This window comes from Sorex fumeus, unplaced genomic scaffold (assembly GCF_029834395.1).
Source record: "Sorex fumeus unplaced genomic scaffold, SorFum_2.1 ptg000034l, whole genome shotgun sequence".
NCBI lineage: Eukaryota > Metazoa > Chordata > Mammalia > Eulipotyphla > Soricidae > Sorex > Sorex fumeus.
The window spans coordinates 18651380-18669703 of NW_026606091.1; the positions used below are offsets into that span (position 1 = coordinate 18651380).

The 18324-nt window shown below is 34.4% G+C and overlaps 1 protein-coding gene across 6 annotated transcripts in view; it reads right to left on the bottom strand.

Moving 5' to 3' along the window:
* LINGO2 (leucine rich repeat and Ig domain containing 2) overlaps window positions 1–18324 on the bottom strand; it is a 649774-nt gene that overhangs the window by 345435 nt on the left and 286015 nt on the right. Inside the window, exon 1 of one of the 6 annotated variants that reach the window (XM_056117332.1) lies at window positions 3769–3842. The exons of the other annotated variants lie outside the window; for them this stretch is intronic. The gene's annotated coding sequence lies outside the window, so the exon portion shown is untranslated. Of the gene's footprint in view, window positions 1–3768; window positions 3843–18324 lie in introns of those variants that run through there. 6 annotated transcript variants of the gene reach the window in all.

Sequence of the window (18324 nt, forward strand, 5' to 3'; positions counted from 1 at the left end):
CTTACTATTAAGATTATGGACAAGGATTCACCTATTTCCCTTCATCATCTGTTTACTGGTAAACACTGTTATTTTAAATAAAAGTTTGACTGTCTAGAATGTAAATTCATTAATTTTGTTACTATGCAAAATGTAGTAATAAAAATATTCACTTGCACATTGCTTGAGGCAGATTAATTTAAGATTAATTTGTCTTCCTGTGCCTTCTTATTTTTTAATTTTTTTTAAATGGAAACAATAGAGTACTGACTTCTTAGTTTTTCTGAGGAATAAGATGATTGTTATAATTCTTAGCAAAGAAATGAATGGTACTTGAATGTAAATGCTTAGTCAATGTTACTTTGATGATTCTTATTAATTACTGAATATACCCTACAAAGGATAAAACATTTCTAACACTGAGAATAGTGATTAAGATAAACCATAGCACAACTCTAGATCTATGGTGAAGTAAAAAGAGAAAAAATGAGCCTTATATTCATTCTTTGAAAAAGGTTATTAGGATACAAAAATTTGATATGGATGTGTAAAGTTTAATATTTAAATAAGCACAATTTACATATGAGTTTTGAGCTAAACAGATATTTATCCTAAATTTTCATAGTTTTTCCTGTGTGACAGCTTATTAAAGAATTGCAAAATCTTTCCAGAGGAAAAAGTTATAATTTACCTATTTATTCATATCTAATTACTAATTGAAGAAATGTGAAGGTATTTGTGCATAAACCATTTTCTAATAATTAAAAATAACCCTCAAACACATTTTAAAAAAAATAGTTATTCATAAATATGATGAAAACTACCTAGCACAAGCTTTTATTTAAGGCTTGAAATCATTTTGAGAATGTTTTTGCTAGCTGGTCATTTATTAGTAACTGAAATCTTCCTAAATCATCTCCGGCTAAAGTTGGGTGATAGAAGAGTCATAGAAGAAACATGGGTTTTTAAAGAGGGTTATATTGGGTGATTTAGATAAGCCTAGTGAGCATCCTTTAAAACACTCTTAGTCTTTTCTTTACCTAATTGTGTGATTTTCTTATTTACTTCTGATATTTTTTTTCCTTTTTGGGTCATACCCAGCAATGCTCAGGGGTTACTCCTGGCTCTGCACTCAGGAATTACTCCTGGCGGTGCTCAGGGGACCATATGGGATGCTGAAAATCGAACTTGGGTCGACAGTGTGCAAGGCAAATGCCCTACCCGCTGTGCTACCTACTTCTGATAATTTTCTGAGTGGGCTGGAGCAATAGCACAGCGGGTAGGGCGATTGCTTGCTCGCAGCCGACCCGGTCAACCGGAGTTCGATTCCTCTGACCCTTTTGGAGAGCATGGCAAGTTGGCAATCTACCTGTGACTTATTCAATATGCCAAACAGAGTAACAACAAGTCTCACAATGTTACTGGGCCCGCTCAAGGAAATCAATGAACAACGGGAGGACAGTGAATTTTCTGAGTTAAGTTGGCTTGGTTAGTTTTTTAATTAACCACTCATCCAAGTGTTGATGTGAAGATGCTTTGTAGGTGTAGCTAACACCTATATAGTAAAGTGATGTTAAGTACATGGTCCTAGATAATGTGAAGGGGTAACATTCAAAGAGTTAGATGATTTTTTCGAGCAAACACATATTTCCTGGGTGAGAAGGATTTCACTTCAGATTACAGTGTCAGCTTGCAATGAGATCAAGCCTATTGGTATGTCCTATAGATTTTAATCTCAAAACTATTTTTTGATCAAAAACTTTATTTTTGAAAACAAAGATTTCAAAACGGTATGAACGATTCTCAAAAATTAGAAATTGAGCTCCCATTTGACCCAGCAATACCACTCCTGGGAATATATCCCAGAGAAGCAAAAAAGTATCGTCGAAGTGACATCTGCACTTGTTTGTTCATTGCAGCACTCTTTACAATAGCCAGAATCTGGAAAAAACCTGAGTGCCTGAGAACATATGACTAGTTAAAAAAACTTTGGTACATTTACACAATGGAGTACTATGTAACTATTAGAAAAGAGAAGTCATGAAATTTACATACAAGTGGTACTACATGGAAAGTATCATGTTAAGCGAAATGACTCAGAAAGAAAGGGATAGACATAGAAAGATTGCATTCATCTGGGGAACATAAAGTAACAAAAGGGAGACTAACACCCAGGAATGGCTGAGATTAGTACCAGGAATTTTACTCCATGGCTTGGAGGCCAGCCACACATGCTAGGGGAAAAGGGAGCTCATATAGAGAAGGGAACACCAAATAAAAGGTGTTGGGAGGATCCACCCAGGATGGGAGAATCATGCTGAAAGTAGACTACAGACCAAACATGATTGCCACCCATTGCCTCTTTTGCAAACCACAACACCCAATAGGAGAGAGAGAACAAAAGGGAATGCCCTGCCACAGAGGCAGGGTAGGATGGGGGGGATTGGGGTGGGAGGGATATTATCCATGGTGGTGGGAAATGGGCACTGGTGGAGGGATGGGTATTTGATCATTGTATAATTGAAACCCAAGCCCCCAAATTTGTAAGTCTACAACTGTACCTCATGGTGTCTCACTAAAAATAAATAAATAAATAAATAAATAAATAGGGGGAAAATGCTGTGAATTAAAAAGAGCAGTAACAGTCTAGAGTTCCTACAGTTTACTTTCTTGAATGAGCATCAGACTGAGAGCTGTGGTTCACTGCTACTGTCTAGCAAAATGTGAAAGTTTTATTCTGCATATATCTTAAATCTAGGAAAAAAGTAAAATTAAAATATGGCTTCTACTGAAACAATCCCCAGTTTTCACACTATCACAAAGAAAAAAATTATTAGTCTATTATAAACTGGCGACATCTGAATTTTTCAGTATTTGTGTTATTTCTGACTATCCCTTTTATAAACATATAAACACATAATGCTTTGCATCAGTCTCTTTAAAAATACAGGTAAAATGAATATCAAGCATAAACAGGCAGCACTGGATGACTTCAGAAATTCTTCTAATCCTGTAACAAATATGAGAGAAATTTTTTTCAAGGAAGGATGATGTCTGTTTAACTACTCATTTGATAAAATATAGCAATTTTAAATGAAATTACAAAAAGGTCACAATCTGTGAAGTTATCTGGGCTAAAAATAGAAAAATTTATATACTTATATTTTAGACAATTAGTGACATACAGTCTTGGGCTGGAGTGATAGCACAGCGGGTAGGGCGTTTGCCTTGCACATGACTGGTCAGCCGAACTGTGTTTGATTCCTCCGCCCCTCTCGGAGAGCCGAGCAAGCTATTGAGAGTATCTTTCCCGCATGGCAAAAGTCTGGCAAGCCACCCATGACGTATTTGATATGTCAAACACAGTAACAACAAGTCTCACAATGTTACTGGGCCCACTTGAGCAAACCGATGAACAACAGGAGGACAGCGCTACAGTGCTACCATAATCCACTGAGCTGGAGTTTTTTTACCTCCAAATTTTATTAGTATAACCATCTATTCACCATTTTGCCAATCTGCCCATCCATGTAACCGGTATTTTCTATTCAAACACTTGTATTCTAGGAACTGGGCACAGAGCTGATTATCCAATAATAAAAAGACAGCAAACCTGCTCTCACAGAACACACAATCCATTTAAAACAGAGGCCACCAGCATCCACCAAAAAAGAGAACAGAAGAGTTAAGTGCTATTAGAGAATGTGCAAAATGCAATGGATAAATCCAGAAAAGCAGGGCATCTGATCATTTGTAAAGACAGATTTGAAAGCACTTCAATTGCCGTACCTCTAAGGATCTGAAGATACACTGATGTTCCCCCAGATCTTTCCACTGACTTCAGCAAAGGAACAGGAAAACCGTCCTACCCGTCTCCACGATATCTCAGTGGTTACCAATTATCGTCGGGAAGCACTTTATTTGAAAACCAAAGAGCCCTTTCCCCTTCAGCCAGCCGGTGGGGTGATGAAAACATGGGAGTGGAGCCTATCAGTGCTTGTAACAAGCAGCTGAAAAAGTTGTAGCTCATGAGTCATGGCTCTTTTCATGTGTTTCCAGGTCTGTGGGAGGAGAGGCCTTTGGCTAGCAGCACAGGCATTCTCTCACCTATGCTGATCACTTGGGGAAAGAAAGACTTGGGAGCCACCAGGACAACTACACGGTCCTCCCACCTCCCTCAAGCGTGCTTCTCTCCAATGCCACAGCAAGGTCAGGTCTCAAAATAGTGAGAGCCAGAGCCCACATTTTTTACAAAAAGGGACAAATAAATTAAGCTTTGCCACCCACCTCCCTTATGCGCAGTTAAGGAAAATCAAATGAAATAAACAAGCAAATTAGCAGCTGGTCTGTGAGTTTCAGATCACGAATATATTTTGTAGGCTCTGCCAATCATTTCATCCAGAATCGGATCATTATTTTTCTTATTGGGAAAATAAATAGTAATCGCACTACTAGTATTAATGTCCAACTTCTATTGAAAGCTCATGATGTGCCAAATACCATGTTTACAGTTTACATGCAATTTCTATTCAACTGGTATAAACCTCATGACGTAATACTATAATCTAGACTTTAAATATGAGGTACTTGAGGCTCAGAAAAGTTAAACAACTTGCCAGAGTTGGCGGAAGTAGATAACAGGCCAGACTCTATGCCCATTAATATTGTAAACTCGATTGTCTAAGAGTGTGCTGTTAATTAAATGAAGGAAAATATTAGGAAGAATCTTTAAAAGTATGGGCATTGCTTCTTCCCTATCACCAATTATTAAGCAACCTGTAAATTCACATGGTGATCAGGTAATACTACAACAGAGTCCTTCTGACTTTGAGTCTTTTCCCTGCTTCTAATTTATAGGAACTAGAAGTATTTAGGACTTCTAAACTAATTAATCACAGAGGGAAAAAATTATCTTTGATGCTAGTTTGCTTAGGTAATGTTTTAGCCAAAATTACTTCCTTTACATATGCACTTACATATGTAGGTGTCACGGTCACGGTCACGATCCTCCCGTTGTTCACTGATTTGCTCCAGCGGGCCCAGTAACATCTTCAACGTGAGACTTGTTACTGTGTTTGGCATATTGAATACATCACGGGTAGCTTGCCAGGCTTTTCCATGCGGGCTAGATACTCTGGGTAGCTTGCCGGGCTCTCCGGGAGGGGCAGAGGAATCGAATTCAGCTCGGCTGGGCCGGCTTTGCCAAAGCAAACACCCTACCACTGTGCTATCGCTCCAGCTGAGATATTTTTCTGCTATGAATTTAGTTTTAAATTAGCACAGCTGGTAGGGCGTTTGTCCTGCACGTGGCCGATCCAGGTTCAATTCCTCCACCCCTCTCGGAGAGCCTGGCAAGCTACTGAGAGTATACCACCCACATGGCAAAGCCTGACAAGCTACCTGTGACATATTTGATATGGCAAAAACAGTACAAGTCTCACAATGGAACAAATGGATGAACAATGGGAAGATAGTGCCACAGTGCAATAGAATTTCCAATACTGTAGCACAGCAAATGCTTTGTGTCTGTTATTCTACAATTTAAATTACTACAACGAAGATAACTGTAGTTCTGTGTCAATACTGGAGCAGAACAGATCGGGGAATGGATATATTAGAGATTTAAAATGGAATTACAATTATTATATACTGTAGATGATAGTATAGATAAATTTATAATTTAGGACTCATGATGCTATATGAACATTGTGTCTAAAACATAAAACTAGGTTTGATCAAATGTATCAAAATAATGCTTATTAATGACTAGCTTATTTACAGTCACACTGTCTTCTGTTTACACCTCTGTGCCTTATACAGTTACCATGTTACGCCATGGCATATTCTGAGTGTACATTAAAGAAAACAATTAAAGTCCTGGAAATTTGAAAATGTTTGAGTTAAAATGACATCATGATATGTTTGATAGAAAATTCTAGTTTTTTCACTAAGTGTACAAATCACTGAACTATTTCCCCATTTAAGTCAGAGAAGTACAATATGCATACCATTTCTGAATTGCTGAAACTGAGTATTTACTTTCATTTATCTCTTAAAATTTCATGTGTCAACCAATTATTTTAATCCTCTAAGACAAGTTCATAGACATTTTTTATTAGAATGTGATTTATTTGTAGTGCATTCTTGCTATGTCAAATGAATTCAGTTAAGTGAAGTGTCGTTAAATGAGTTTTACATGAAGCAATCACAGGTGGCTTGCTATCTTCTTGATGGCTCCTTTTAATAACAAGTAACATGGTAGGTTATTTTTGCTTTTAAACAGCTTCAGGAGCTAGATTTTCCAGTGATTATGAATATCTGTCTTCATGATGGGTCATCATAACAGTAGCTTGTGTTTTTGGTGTTTCTCAAGTATTTAGAGAAAAGTTAATGTAATTCCTGGAACTAATTAAGTTGACAGCGCAGTTACTTAGGGTATAGAAGGTTTCTCCTCATTCAGCAGAAGAGAAAGCCTTCATTGATTTCCTGTCAGCCGGCATCTTCATCTATATGCCCCAGGTCATGTCTGTTTCCAGTCCGGATTGCTGGATTTGTCTCCACTGAAGTCAATTTTCAAAGGACACTAAGTTAATTCAAATTGCTCCACCCTGATAGTGGGTTTCTAAAATTCAGTCCCATCTATCTTTAATACTACTTTTGCTGGCCTCATTCTTTTCAAAAAAAAAAAAAAGACTTCCTTTCTCCCTTATTTTCTTTAAATCTTAAATCCTATCTCTAGATTACTGAGGTAAAGAAATGTGTCTTCCATCAAAATATTGGACACTTATCTCCTAGAGTATTGACATGCAAAAGTCAACCAGTCAAGTATATGCAGTGTTGGGAGACTCACTGCAAGGAAGAAAATAGGGTCAAAATGGAACGTTTGAAGACTATGCTTTAGGGGCTAGAGCAATAGCACAGTGCAGTGGATAGGGCATTTGGTTGAACACTGCTGACCCAGGTACAATTCCTAGCATCCCATATGGTTTCCTGAGCACCACCAGGGGTAATTCCTGAGTACAGAGCCAGGAGTAACCCCTGTGCTACTTACTGTTACTGTTTTTGGCAAATCGAATGTGAACCCAAAAGCAAAAATAAATAAATAAAATAAATAAATAAAGAATATGCTTTAAAATTACTAGGTAGAAAGAATATAATTGGATTATTTTAAGAGGTGAGAGATTTACTATTAATACTTCTCCTTTATTTCATATGAAACTACCATTTTTCATCCAATGTAACAGAACAGACTATGGAAAACTCAACACCAGCCTAATTCTTTTGATATCAGAGCATTGAGTAGTGAAATAATAGAAAATGATGGCAAATGAATTCAGTTAAAATAAAGTGTAGTTATATAAGTTTTTGTTCAGTGTATAAAAAAATTACTTAAATATGATCATGAACCTGTCAGCCAGTGTCTTCATCTATATTCCCCAAGTCATGTCTGGTTCCAGTCCAGATTGTTTGGATTTGTCTCCTCTGAAGTCAATTTTCTAAGGACACTAAGTTAATTCAAATTTGCAGTATTTGCAACATTGCAGTAATTACAAGAATTACTTTGCCATATTGGGTTGCAAACTTAAGTTCCATGGACATTAATTTTACCTAAAATATAGAGATTTCATTTTTTCTAGATTTTATTGTATTGAATCACAGTAAGATAGACCCTTATGCTGCTGTTCATGATTAGGCTTCAGTCATACAGTGTTCTAGCACCATCCTTCCACAGTGTACATTTCATAGAAATTTCTAAAGTAAAAAGTAAAATACAGAAAGTTCTTCCAGCAGGATTGGTTATGGGATAAGGGGGTTATTATATTGAAATTCTTAATTTTTAACATCAAGAGCTTTCTACTCTTTTGAATGTGATGAAGCTATAAGATTCTTTAATTTAGTATAGATATACATATATATGTATAGATATATATTTTTAAATCCATTTGTACATCATACATTCAGAATGTTCACAGATCTAGAATCTTCCACAATGCCATGCTCCTGATCTACCACACAGGTCACAAATACTTCTTCATCTTTGTTCATCTAAATCTTTCTGTACAACCTCTTCATACTGCCTCAAACTAGAAAGACCTCAAACGAATTCTTCTGAATCATGCATATTTCTGGATTGCTCCATAACTCAGTTTACCTTATCACTCTCAAACTATCGATTATCAAGTAATTTGTCTTGATAGTATCACAGTTAACACTCTAGTATGAATCTTGTTTCTATAGTTTAAGGTATCACTAAAAGAATACAACATCGATTCAAAACTGTGTCTAATACTGCTATATTACTGTTACTTCCTTCTTTGTTGCAGTGCTGATATTTCAGTTAGTTACTACTTCTTCTTTCCAGGCAAGCTACCCATTGTTGTATTTGATATGCCAAAAACAATAACAATAATGGGTCTCATTCCTCTGATCCTGACAGTGCCTCCAATACCGCAGTGTTGGTAAAGACGAGTATGGAGAGACTGCTATAATCTCAGGGCTGGGACAAATGAAGATGTTACTGGTGCCCACTCAATAAATTGATGAACAACGAGATGACAGTGATAATGTGATTACTTCTTCCTTTAGGTATTCATACAGATACATGTGATGCTTCTAGACAGTACTTGTTTAGGTATCATGTTATTTATTAATTAATCACACCTACCGACAGCTAGACTATACTCCTGAAGCAAATGGGAGATAATGCTTCCATCCCTTTTAGTTATTTTCTACAGTTGGATTAAAAGCTTTGTGTCCAATATCTTATTGATATAAGTAGTATCTCTGAAATTGAGTATCTTACACAGAATTTCTGTTCTATCACACAGTTCTTTTTTCTCACTAAATTTCTCTTATGACTCAGTTGTGAAGGAAATGCTATGTTAGGGACACATTCAATCAGCTCATCACATCATTCCTCCCCTCTGATGACTAAGGCTTGGTTATCAGGACAGGTTTGTCTACTGATTCTCTTCATTAGATTGCATTGTTCCAGGAAACTCCATAGCCCATCAAATGTACCAACTCTGGCAGTTGATTTCAAAAAGCTTCAGATTTTTCTAAATCTCCAAAATGGATCTATTTCTGACATGATACTAGAAGATACTACATTCATTTCATTTATGACATGCATTTCACTCTGAATCATTTCCTCTATTTTTAATTTTTAAATATTCTGTCATATAATGCTAACGCTGTACGATTTCTCTGTATATAGATTGTTAAGATCCTTCTGGACAATGAATAAAAAGCACTAAAAGCAAAGCATATGTTAGGATATGGTAAACATTGATAAATATTTTCTTATGATATCTGAGAAAATTCCAAATACAGCTATAAATAGAATTTCAATGATATTTGAAAATGTGGGTGGAAGGCAAAAATTACTACCTAAAGATGATACAAAAGTGATGAGAACAAAGTGTTCCATGACTCAGAAAATATTCTGGGGGAGCTACTTAGTGCTTAATACTTAATTAGGTGGTCGACTATCATGTAAATTAAACACAGCAGTGCCCTAAGGTGCTTTCAGTTTAACAAAGGAGTTCGGTATGTCTAAAAGTATATTACTTTAATGAAAATAAAAAGAACAAGTGTACTTTTTAAAAAGTAATATGAGAATACAACATACAAATAAATGCAGGAATTTTAGAAGGCGGTAAATTATTTCTTGCAGATAAATGCTGATAAAATTATTAGATCATCTGAAGACACTTTGTTTACTTCACTTATATATAGTCACTTTCAAGTTTAATTCAGATTAAGAGAATCTCCCTTCAACACTTGAATGTTGTTTAAATATCAGAGTGGACTGAATATTTACTGAAGCTTTGTGCGTGTTCTTGTCTATATAATAAAAAATGAAAGAACTAAACAGTTCTTCTTGTACAAGACAAGCAAAGCTAAGTGGAAAGATGCTATGTGCCCAATTTTCCACAGTATTTTTTTTTCTACTGGAAAACTGCAGAATACTTATTTTCATAAAAGTCACTTGTCTAGTGGAAGGAGTATATAAAGCTTAAAAAAAAACTCAGATCAGACTATTAGAATGCAGTGATTATTTTCTTACATATAAAAAATATAGCAATTATTTCTCTTTATTTCTATTAGTAAAATATTTTTTTAAATTACTGTTACAATTTTAAAATCTCTTTAAAATGGTTTAATCAAATAAAAATTTTTTAAGGGCTGGAGCAATAGCACAGTGGTAGGGCATTTGCCTTGCATGCAGCTGGCCTGGCTGAGCCAGGTTCGATTCCTCCACCCCTCACGGAGAGCCCGGGAAGCTACTGAGAGTATCTCGCCCGCCTGGCAAAGCCTGGCAAGCTCCCTGTGATGAATTCAATATGCCAAAAATAGTAACAAGTCTCACGATGGAGACATAACTGGGCCCGCTCAAGCAAATCGATGAACAGCAGGAGGACAGTGCTATAACAGTGCTATAAATTTTTTAACTTGAACAGCAATCTCTGAAAAGTAATTGCATTAATTTCTTTTTAAAATGTGGTGGAGTTACTAAAAAAATCAGGCGAATGCCATACTGTAGGTAGTACAAGCTGAAGTTTACAAACATGTAAGCTGCACAGCTAGCTGGGAGATAATATTATTTTATAAAATTATAGAGTACACAATTTGAAAATGCTAGTAAGACTTACTTCCAGTATTTTAAATTTATATTCAAATTTTCAATTTTGAATATTTGGTCAAATATTAGAGTATGCTTTTAATTTAATCATTAAAATTCTTACTAAATTTAAAGATTTTCTCTATTTTAAAATATCCCAGGTACAGTCTTCATTTCATTAATTCACTTATTCATAAATATATACATATTAGGTACCTGGCATTGTCTAGATCTCCCACTTATCATACACTGTTCATGTGCATTGCAATAGAAAAAATCAGGGCTCATCTTAAAAAGCTTACAGTCTGTTGCATGAGAGAAATAGAGATAGGGTTAGCAGTTGCCATGAAGGAGTGATATCAAAAATATATTCTATTACTGAATTTATCATACTATCTTTATGTAAATGTGGTGGATATGCACATTCATTTCTAGAAAGATAGAATTATTTTATTCCTATTTGTGACGGACTTTCTTCTAAAATAAAATCACAAAGTTATTCCTGGAGTGTTCAAACTACAATTATCAAGCAATGGCAATTTCACACAAAATGTTTCCTTGAACATGCGTCTGTTTCCAAACATGAAAAAAAAAAGTCACATCCACATCCTAAAGGAGAACAAAATTGTTATTGATCTTATAAACTAAACATTTGAAAGAGTTTTTCAAACAATGTCCCAATGTCAAGTGACAACGCCTCACTTAAACTCTTTTGATAAATCCCACAAAGCATACCAGCTAGAGAGGCTAACTACCAATTTACCAGTATGGAATGTAATTAGACTTGGCAACAGTAAAGGAATTTAATAAAATTACCTTTTTGATTAATTGGAGACCACAGTTGAAAGAGTCCAGTTATTTTCAAGATATGAATCTTTCAGTAGTAAATATATCATATTGACTAGACTGAGTTATGGGGTGTATCGCACAAGGGTGAAACAACTATAACCCATGGGTGAATGATGTGCAGAATTTAGGACAAATGAGATCAAACTGCAATTTATTTTCCTTCAGGACATTTTTTAGGAAAGTTTCCCAAATCATGTTATTTCAGAAGATTCTGTTTTAATAGAGAATTCTATTGATAAAAGAACAGATAAAGCAAACACTACTCTTTCTACTCATGCTGGTGAAGCCTGATTTTCTTCTGTACAAAACTCATACCAGAAAACAAACATTATTTCTCAAAAAAATAATGTAAAAAGTAAAGTTAGCTACTATGCTATAACTATACTCTTGGTTATAGCAGATAACTTGATGATCAAATGTGTGGCAACTATGTCCTAAAGATTTCAGAAAGAGCATAATAGATTTTTGCTATGTACAAATATAAGCTAAGGTTCTTGTCCAAAAAATTCATGGATGTGTCTTTCAGGGCCTCAAATTTTTAAGAAATAAGTTTTTAAAAAACTATATACTATTTTAATTGTATATCCATAAATATGACATTTTCAGTCACAATCTAATATTCAATTACTGAAAACATATTTATTTCCACCTAAATTATATATAGTTACTTTTATTACTTATGATTCTATTTATTATATATCATTACTTTAATTGTAGAAGAAAATTACATGGTAAGGCAAAGAATGTCCCAGTAAAACATTGGCATACTTTATTTGTCATAGACTACGGAAATAAACTTACTGGTATATTTATCAACATTATGAGGAGTTAGTTTTTACTTGTTCTTAAAACGTGTTATAAGAGGTTTCTTAGATTGGATATCTAGAATGAAATGTCACATATGTGACTCTGATTATCATTTAATCCAAGTAAGATATAGTGGAGGAAATTTACTGAGCTTGAGTGTTTAATTAAATTCCAAGTAATATGAAAAAAAGTAAAGATATATTTAGACTCTTAAAACTTTTCTATCAGAATTAGTTTTCAATCTACTTTAAATTGCTCATATAACTTTGATAAACTCATGAAATTACATTTTTGAGTCATATTTCATACCATCTGCAATATTTCAAGTGCTAGAAATACGATTTTTATTTTCAATACTGATAATTTATTTCATATCTGTCAGCCCACAGCATTTTTACTAGACATTCTAGAACTCACTGTTCTTTTTTATCCACTCTATAATGGCATTTCAACTAAAGTAAAGATAAAGAGGAAAACATGATTTGAATTTCAGTGAACAGAATAGAAAACGAATTACATGACTTAGTCTTGGTATATAATTAACAAGAAAAGGCATATGTTCATTTATACAAGCCAGCTCATTGAGATACAAATGATCTGGGAAAATAAAGATGAATAAGAACTGGCTCTTGACTTAGAAATCTCACATTCTAATGAGAGAAACAATTGAGATGAAGGATCACTCACAGTTTCAAGAATGACTCAGATATACGCAGCAGGGGAAGACAAAACTTATTAAAAAAAGACCCTATCTCCCTCTCTCCTCTCTTTCCCTTTCTCTCTCTTCCTCTTCCTCTCTCTCTCTCTCTCTCTCTCTTCCTCTTCCTCTCTCTCTCTCTCTGTCCCCCTCTCTCTGTCTCTCCCACCCCCTCCACACACAAACATACACACACACACACACACACGCACGCACACACATACACACGGGATTTTGGGGATTCAAGACACATGAGTAGTTTGGTAGTGAGAAATTTCCTCTGACACAACACTGAGTAAAATATTGTTAATACAAGGAAATGACGTGTTGAGATTTGCTTGTAGCAATGATTTTGAAAGAAAAGGAAACACTAAAAACAGGGGTACTTAGTTCAAGATGACTGGAGCAAGTCCTTTTAAAAAAGAAAAAGAAATCAAAGAGGGAAAAACATCAAGCCCCATTTACAAGTGTGGTGCTGTAGCTAGAGAGACCCAAACAGGCTGAAAAGTACTCAAAAATCAGGATACAGTTGGTGATTATTATTATTATTAATTATTGATTATTATTAATAAGAACTATTATTAATAGTAATAGAAAAAAGAGAGACAAATTCTAACTGAAGGGACTCTTTCCATGATGCTGACACAGATTTGTAAAAATAGATACTTCACTCTTCTAGTTAATTCTGGGACACTTATATGGCATCATTGTAAAATCAATAATGAATTTCAGCACATTTTAATTCCTAAGTAAATAGAACTACATGGTTGTCACTACAACCTGTTTTGTTTATCATGTTCCTTATAAACTCATGGAAATTAAATTTAATTCTGAGGATTAGAGATTGTATTTAATCTATGTGAAAGTGTAAGCAGAAAGAACATAAGATGAGATTGTTTTTAAGGTACTCAGTCCCCCTGTATAAAGGAGTTTTACTAAAAATTTAATAACAGTGCTAATATTATAACTGAATAATAACTAGCTTTAGCTTAGAAATCAGTACTTTGAATGTGTGAAACTCAGATTGTCTACAGAACTCTACTACAAGAATGTGAACTTTACATTACGCTTTGAAAAGCAATTTCTCATAACAGGTAATTTATAGGAGTGCATTAAGCTGACACTGTCTTCTTGGTCAAAGCAGAGAGCTCAAAAATTGTATCCGGAACTTCCTTTTATACAAAAAAATTCTAACCTGCTGATAGTATAAAAAAAACATGTTAAGTAGAGGTAAAAATCTCTTTGAACTGAAATACAAGGAAACAAACAAAAACAAACAAACACTGTCTTCCCGTTGTTCATCGATTTGCTCGAGTGGGCCCAGTAACGTCTCCATTTTGAGACTTGTTGTTACTGTGTTTGGCATATGGAATACGTCACGGGGAGTTTGCCAGGCTTTTTGCTGTGCGGGCGAGATACTCTCAGTAGCTTGACAGGCTCTTCGTGAGGGGCAGAGGAATCGAACCTGGGTTGGCTGGTCTGGCTGCGTGCAAAGTAAACGCCCTGCCTCTGTGTTATTGCTCCTTCTTGAAACACAAGGAAATCCAAATAAAAATATGTTAGCGTGTTCATAATTTTTAGAGTAGAAAAAGGAGAAAAGGGAGAAGAAGGAAGGGGAAAACAAGACAGGGAACCTGTCTAACTGAGGTCTATATTTTTAATGTCCAAGTTCTGGTCTATGGGAAAAGGTGACTCAAAACTATGTATTTCCCCTGACTCTCAATTATATCCTAATTATTCTGGGAAAGTGTAGCCCATATAAGGAAAACCTAACTTTTTGTTTTGAGCTCATCCTTACCACAGATTATTATACCAATAAATTTGACTACAAAACTCTTTGAGGATAGAATTTATATCTCCAGATATGTGTTTTGTAGAACATACATTTGCAAACAATGCATTAAAATACTGGAGTGTTCTCTGTTAGGGAAAAAGAAGTATAGATAAATAAATTGTATTTTCAAATTAGTCTTAATTTTCCATTTATGTAGTCAATATATTATAAAGATATATGCTCACAAAAATTATCATTATGCCAAGATTATATATGATATTTTAACATAGTGTTCATGTGGCAGTAGAGAAAGAAAATTGGTTCATTATTCACATTATCACCAGAAAATATTTGTCCAGGATTAATCATACCATAATATTAGCAGTGATGGGTTCTTCATTAAAAAAAAGTTGGTGGGTTCTACCTCAAACTACCTTAAAGTCCTCGAAGAAGCAAATTGCAAATACATAAATGTACATACACAATATTGTAAAATAATTATAAAAGAGAGTAAATGTTCACACATGTAATGACTTAGAGGTTAAACTAAGTGCTTAAAAATTAAAATCAGGGTAATACAATAGAAAAGTCAAAATTGCTATAAAGAGGAAGTACTGGGAGTAAAACTAACTCTGACACATTTCATTATATGAGCTTGTGAAAAAAATAGCTCTCTGTTTCTTCATTTTAATTACATTTATAGCTTTCATAGCAATTAATATAAAGAGTGCTGATCCTGATACTCAAATTAGGGTGCTAATTATTATTTGATTTCTTTCATGTTGAGTTCAGTAGAAAGAGACATGGTATAATCAGGTATTGGTTACATTTGGTACATTTTGGTAGAAGTGACTTTTGTAAAGACTGCGCGAAGTAGTACTTGCATGCAAATGTTATCTTCAGAATGAATAAAACCTTTCAAATAAAATGTTCCATTTTCTCAATGAGGAATTTCTTTTCCCTTGTCCAAAATACATTGCAAACATTTTATCAACTATTAGTTGGTTGGCTTGTCTCTACTTGATTTTCCATTAAAATCCTTAGAAAAGCACCTCGGTGCTACTACATCTCTATTCATGGTACAGCCCTAAAATCCTGTCGATTATTCTATTTTTATCTTCCTCCTTTACTTCACTGAGGATAACGATAAGCCACGAAATGAAGATGAGCAGCTTTCCAATTTTGGTTTATTGCAAAAATCCAAAGTCCACTCTCAGACAGTTCTTTGCAAAGGCCTAGAATCCTTTTACTTATCCAATTTGATTCACTGTATAACCCGCATTATGGTTTTCTAGACTATACTGTCTCCCCTGACATCTCAGCTCAGGATATAGATTCTTTCCTCATTTAGAAAACTGGGGTGACCCAAAAATGATGCTGACAAACACTTATAAGAAATTTATCTAAGTGTGTTTGATGTACCCCTAGTTTTCTCCTTGTATGACTTTATACAGCATGCTTTGGGATTAATTGTGGTTAATATATAACTCATATGTAAATTTAAAAATCAATAAAAGAATAAAATACAGTCATTGATATAGATCCTGAGAATCTGCCTATAGAAATGAGTTTGCTAAATGAGATGGGGCGAGGCTAAAAATAAGGGACATAAAAGACTGTGGTGGAGGAACCGGCAATCTAATGAGGGGTGTGATATGGCAACATTGTATTCTTAATAGATTAATATTGAACTATTAGAAATGATGGTACTTAAAATAATTCTCAAATAAGTATTAATTTATTATCCTAAATGTAGTCTTATTTCTAAATACTCATTTCAAAATTAATAACAGTCCTTCATATAAAATACACATAAAAATAAAAGGCTAAAGACATATTTATAATACTACTTGATTAATGGTAGAGACCTCTCTGAGATAGTTGCTCAGACAAAATATTAAAATATTTACATATTAGAGAACTATGTCAACAGATCAAGATGATTTGTTTACTACATAAGACAAATAAATGTCAAAGTTTCTTTTAGTGGGCTTTAATGTATTTTATTGATTATGAAGACTATAATTTGGTATGAAAAAATTCTTTGTAATAGTTATAAGCAAAATGTTTCTACATCAATATTAAGGCCTCCAGCAACATGATTATAACATGAACGATGATAGATATTATAAAAAAATATTGCAACTCTAGCTAAAACACATAGACCTGCCAGTGTCTTACAGAATAATTGTTGGTATAAATAAATGAGATAAAGTTCTTTTCAAATAAACTGAAAAATAAAGACCTTATTTGAGTTCATAACAATTGTAAAATGGTTACCACCACAACATTTTTTTGAGTGTATAAAGAATCAGGTATACTGCTAAATATATTTTATTAAGAGATGTTACTGGGCCCGCTCGAGCAAATCGATGAACAACGGGAGGACAGTGACAGTGTGACAGTGAGAAACAGAAATAAAATGTTCTGCCATTTGGCTAAAACAGGTAGACAAGATAAAAGAACTCTATAGAGACTATAAATAATGATAGCAATAACTTTCTTTTTATAATACATCAGATGTTCTGTGTTGTGTATATCTATGACCTCAGTTGATAATCTTCACCAAGGTATTTTCATGTTTCTATTGTGGAATTATAGCTGAGTTGACAAATAACTTTCCAATATAAAATAATCTGCAAGTGTCAGAACTGGGATTCAAACATACTTCTTCATTGACACTAGTGCCTAAAAATGTGATAGTATTTGTTGAGCCACAGTTTTTTGTAACTTGCCTCCTCAAAGTAGAAGAGTGTACTTTGCTTAGATGGCAACCTCCTAGTGCTTTCTTCCCAGAAAAGTCCACACCTAGTAGTATTGAAACATTAGAAACCTTATGTCTTTCTCCAGGGCATTTGAGAACGATGAAAATAAAAATTCAAAATTTGAAACAAATTATAAAACAGAATCATCGCTTATGGAAACATTAAGATATTAATTGACTATTTCACACTTGTCTTTCTCTTAGATTTTTATCTTCCATATACCAGGTCACTGATGCTATTATCTGTGAAAATGCGATTTATAAAAACTTGTTTTATATAGTGTTAGTATTTAAAACTATGATAGGATAGAAAAATAGGCCCAATGATCGTCAATTTGAATCAAATATCATTTGGCACAACTGTGAGAGATATGATTCAACCTGTTAAAAATATGTAAGTAGGGGACTGAAGGGAGAGGATAAAAGGTAAGGTACTGCCTTTCATGCAGCTAACCCAGTTTCAATCCCTAACAACACATACAATCTGTTCTCTGAGAAGTGCCAGGAGTGATATCTTGAGCACAGAACCAGGAACAAGACCTGAGCACAGCCATATGACCCCCAAACCTAAGCCTATACATATATAGAGAGGCTTATATATAAAAAGTAGCAATTTTAGTTTTAAGCATAGGTTTCAATATTCATTGCAAGTATTCAAGTTCATATCATTTAATGGTCATTAGTCATGTTCATTGAATATGATTATGGCTTTGGAATTGTGCTCAGAGAAAACTTCAAATACCAATGCATCAAGAATATTATTTAATACCTCTTATGCAAACCACAACACCCAAAAGGAGAGAGAGGGCAAAAGGGAATGCCCTGCCACA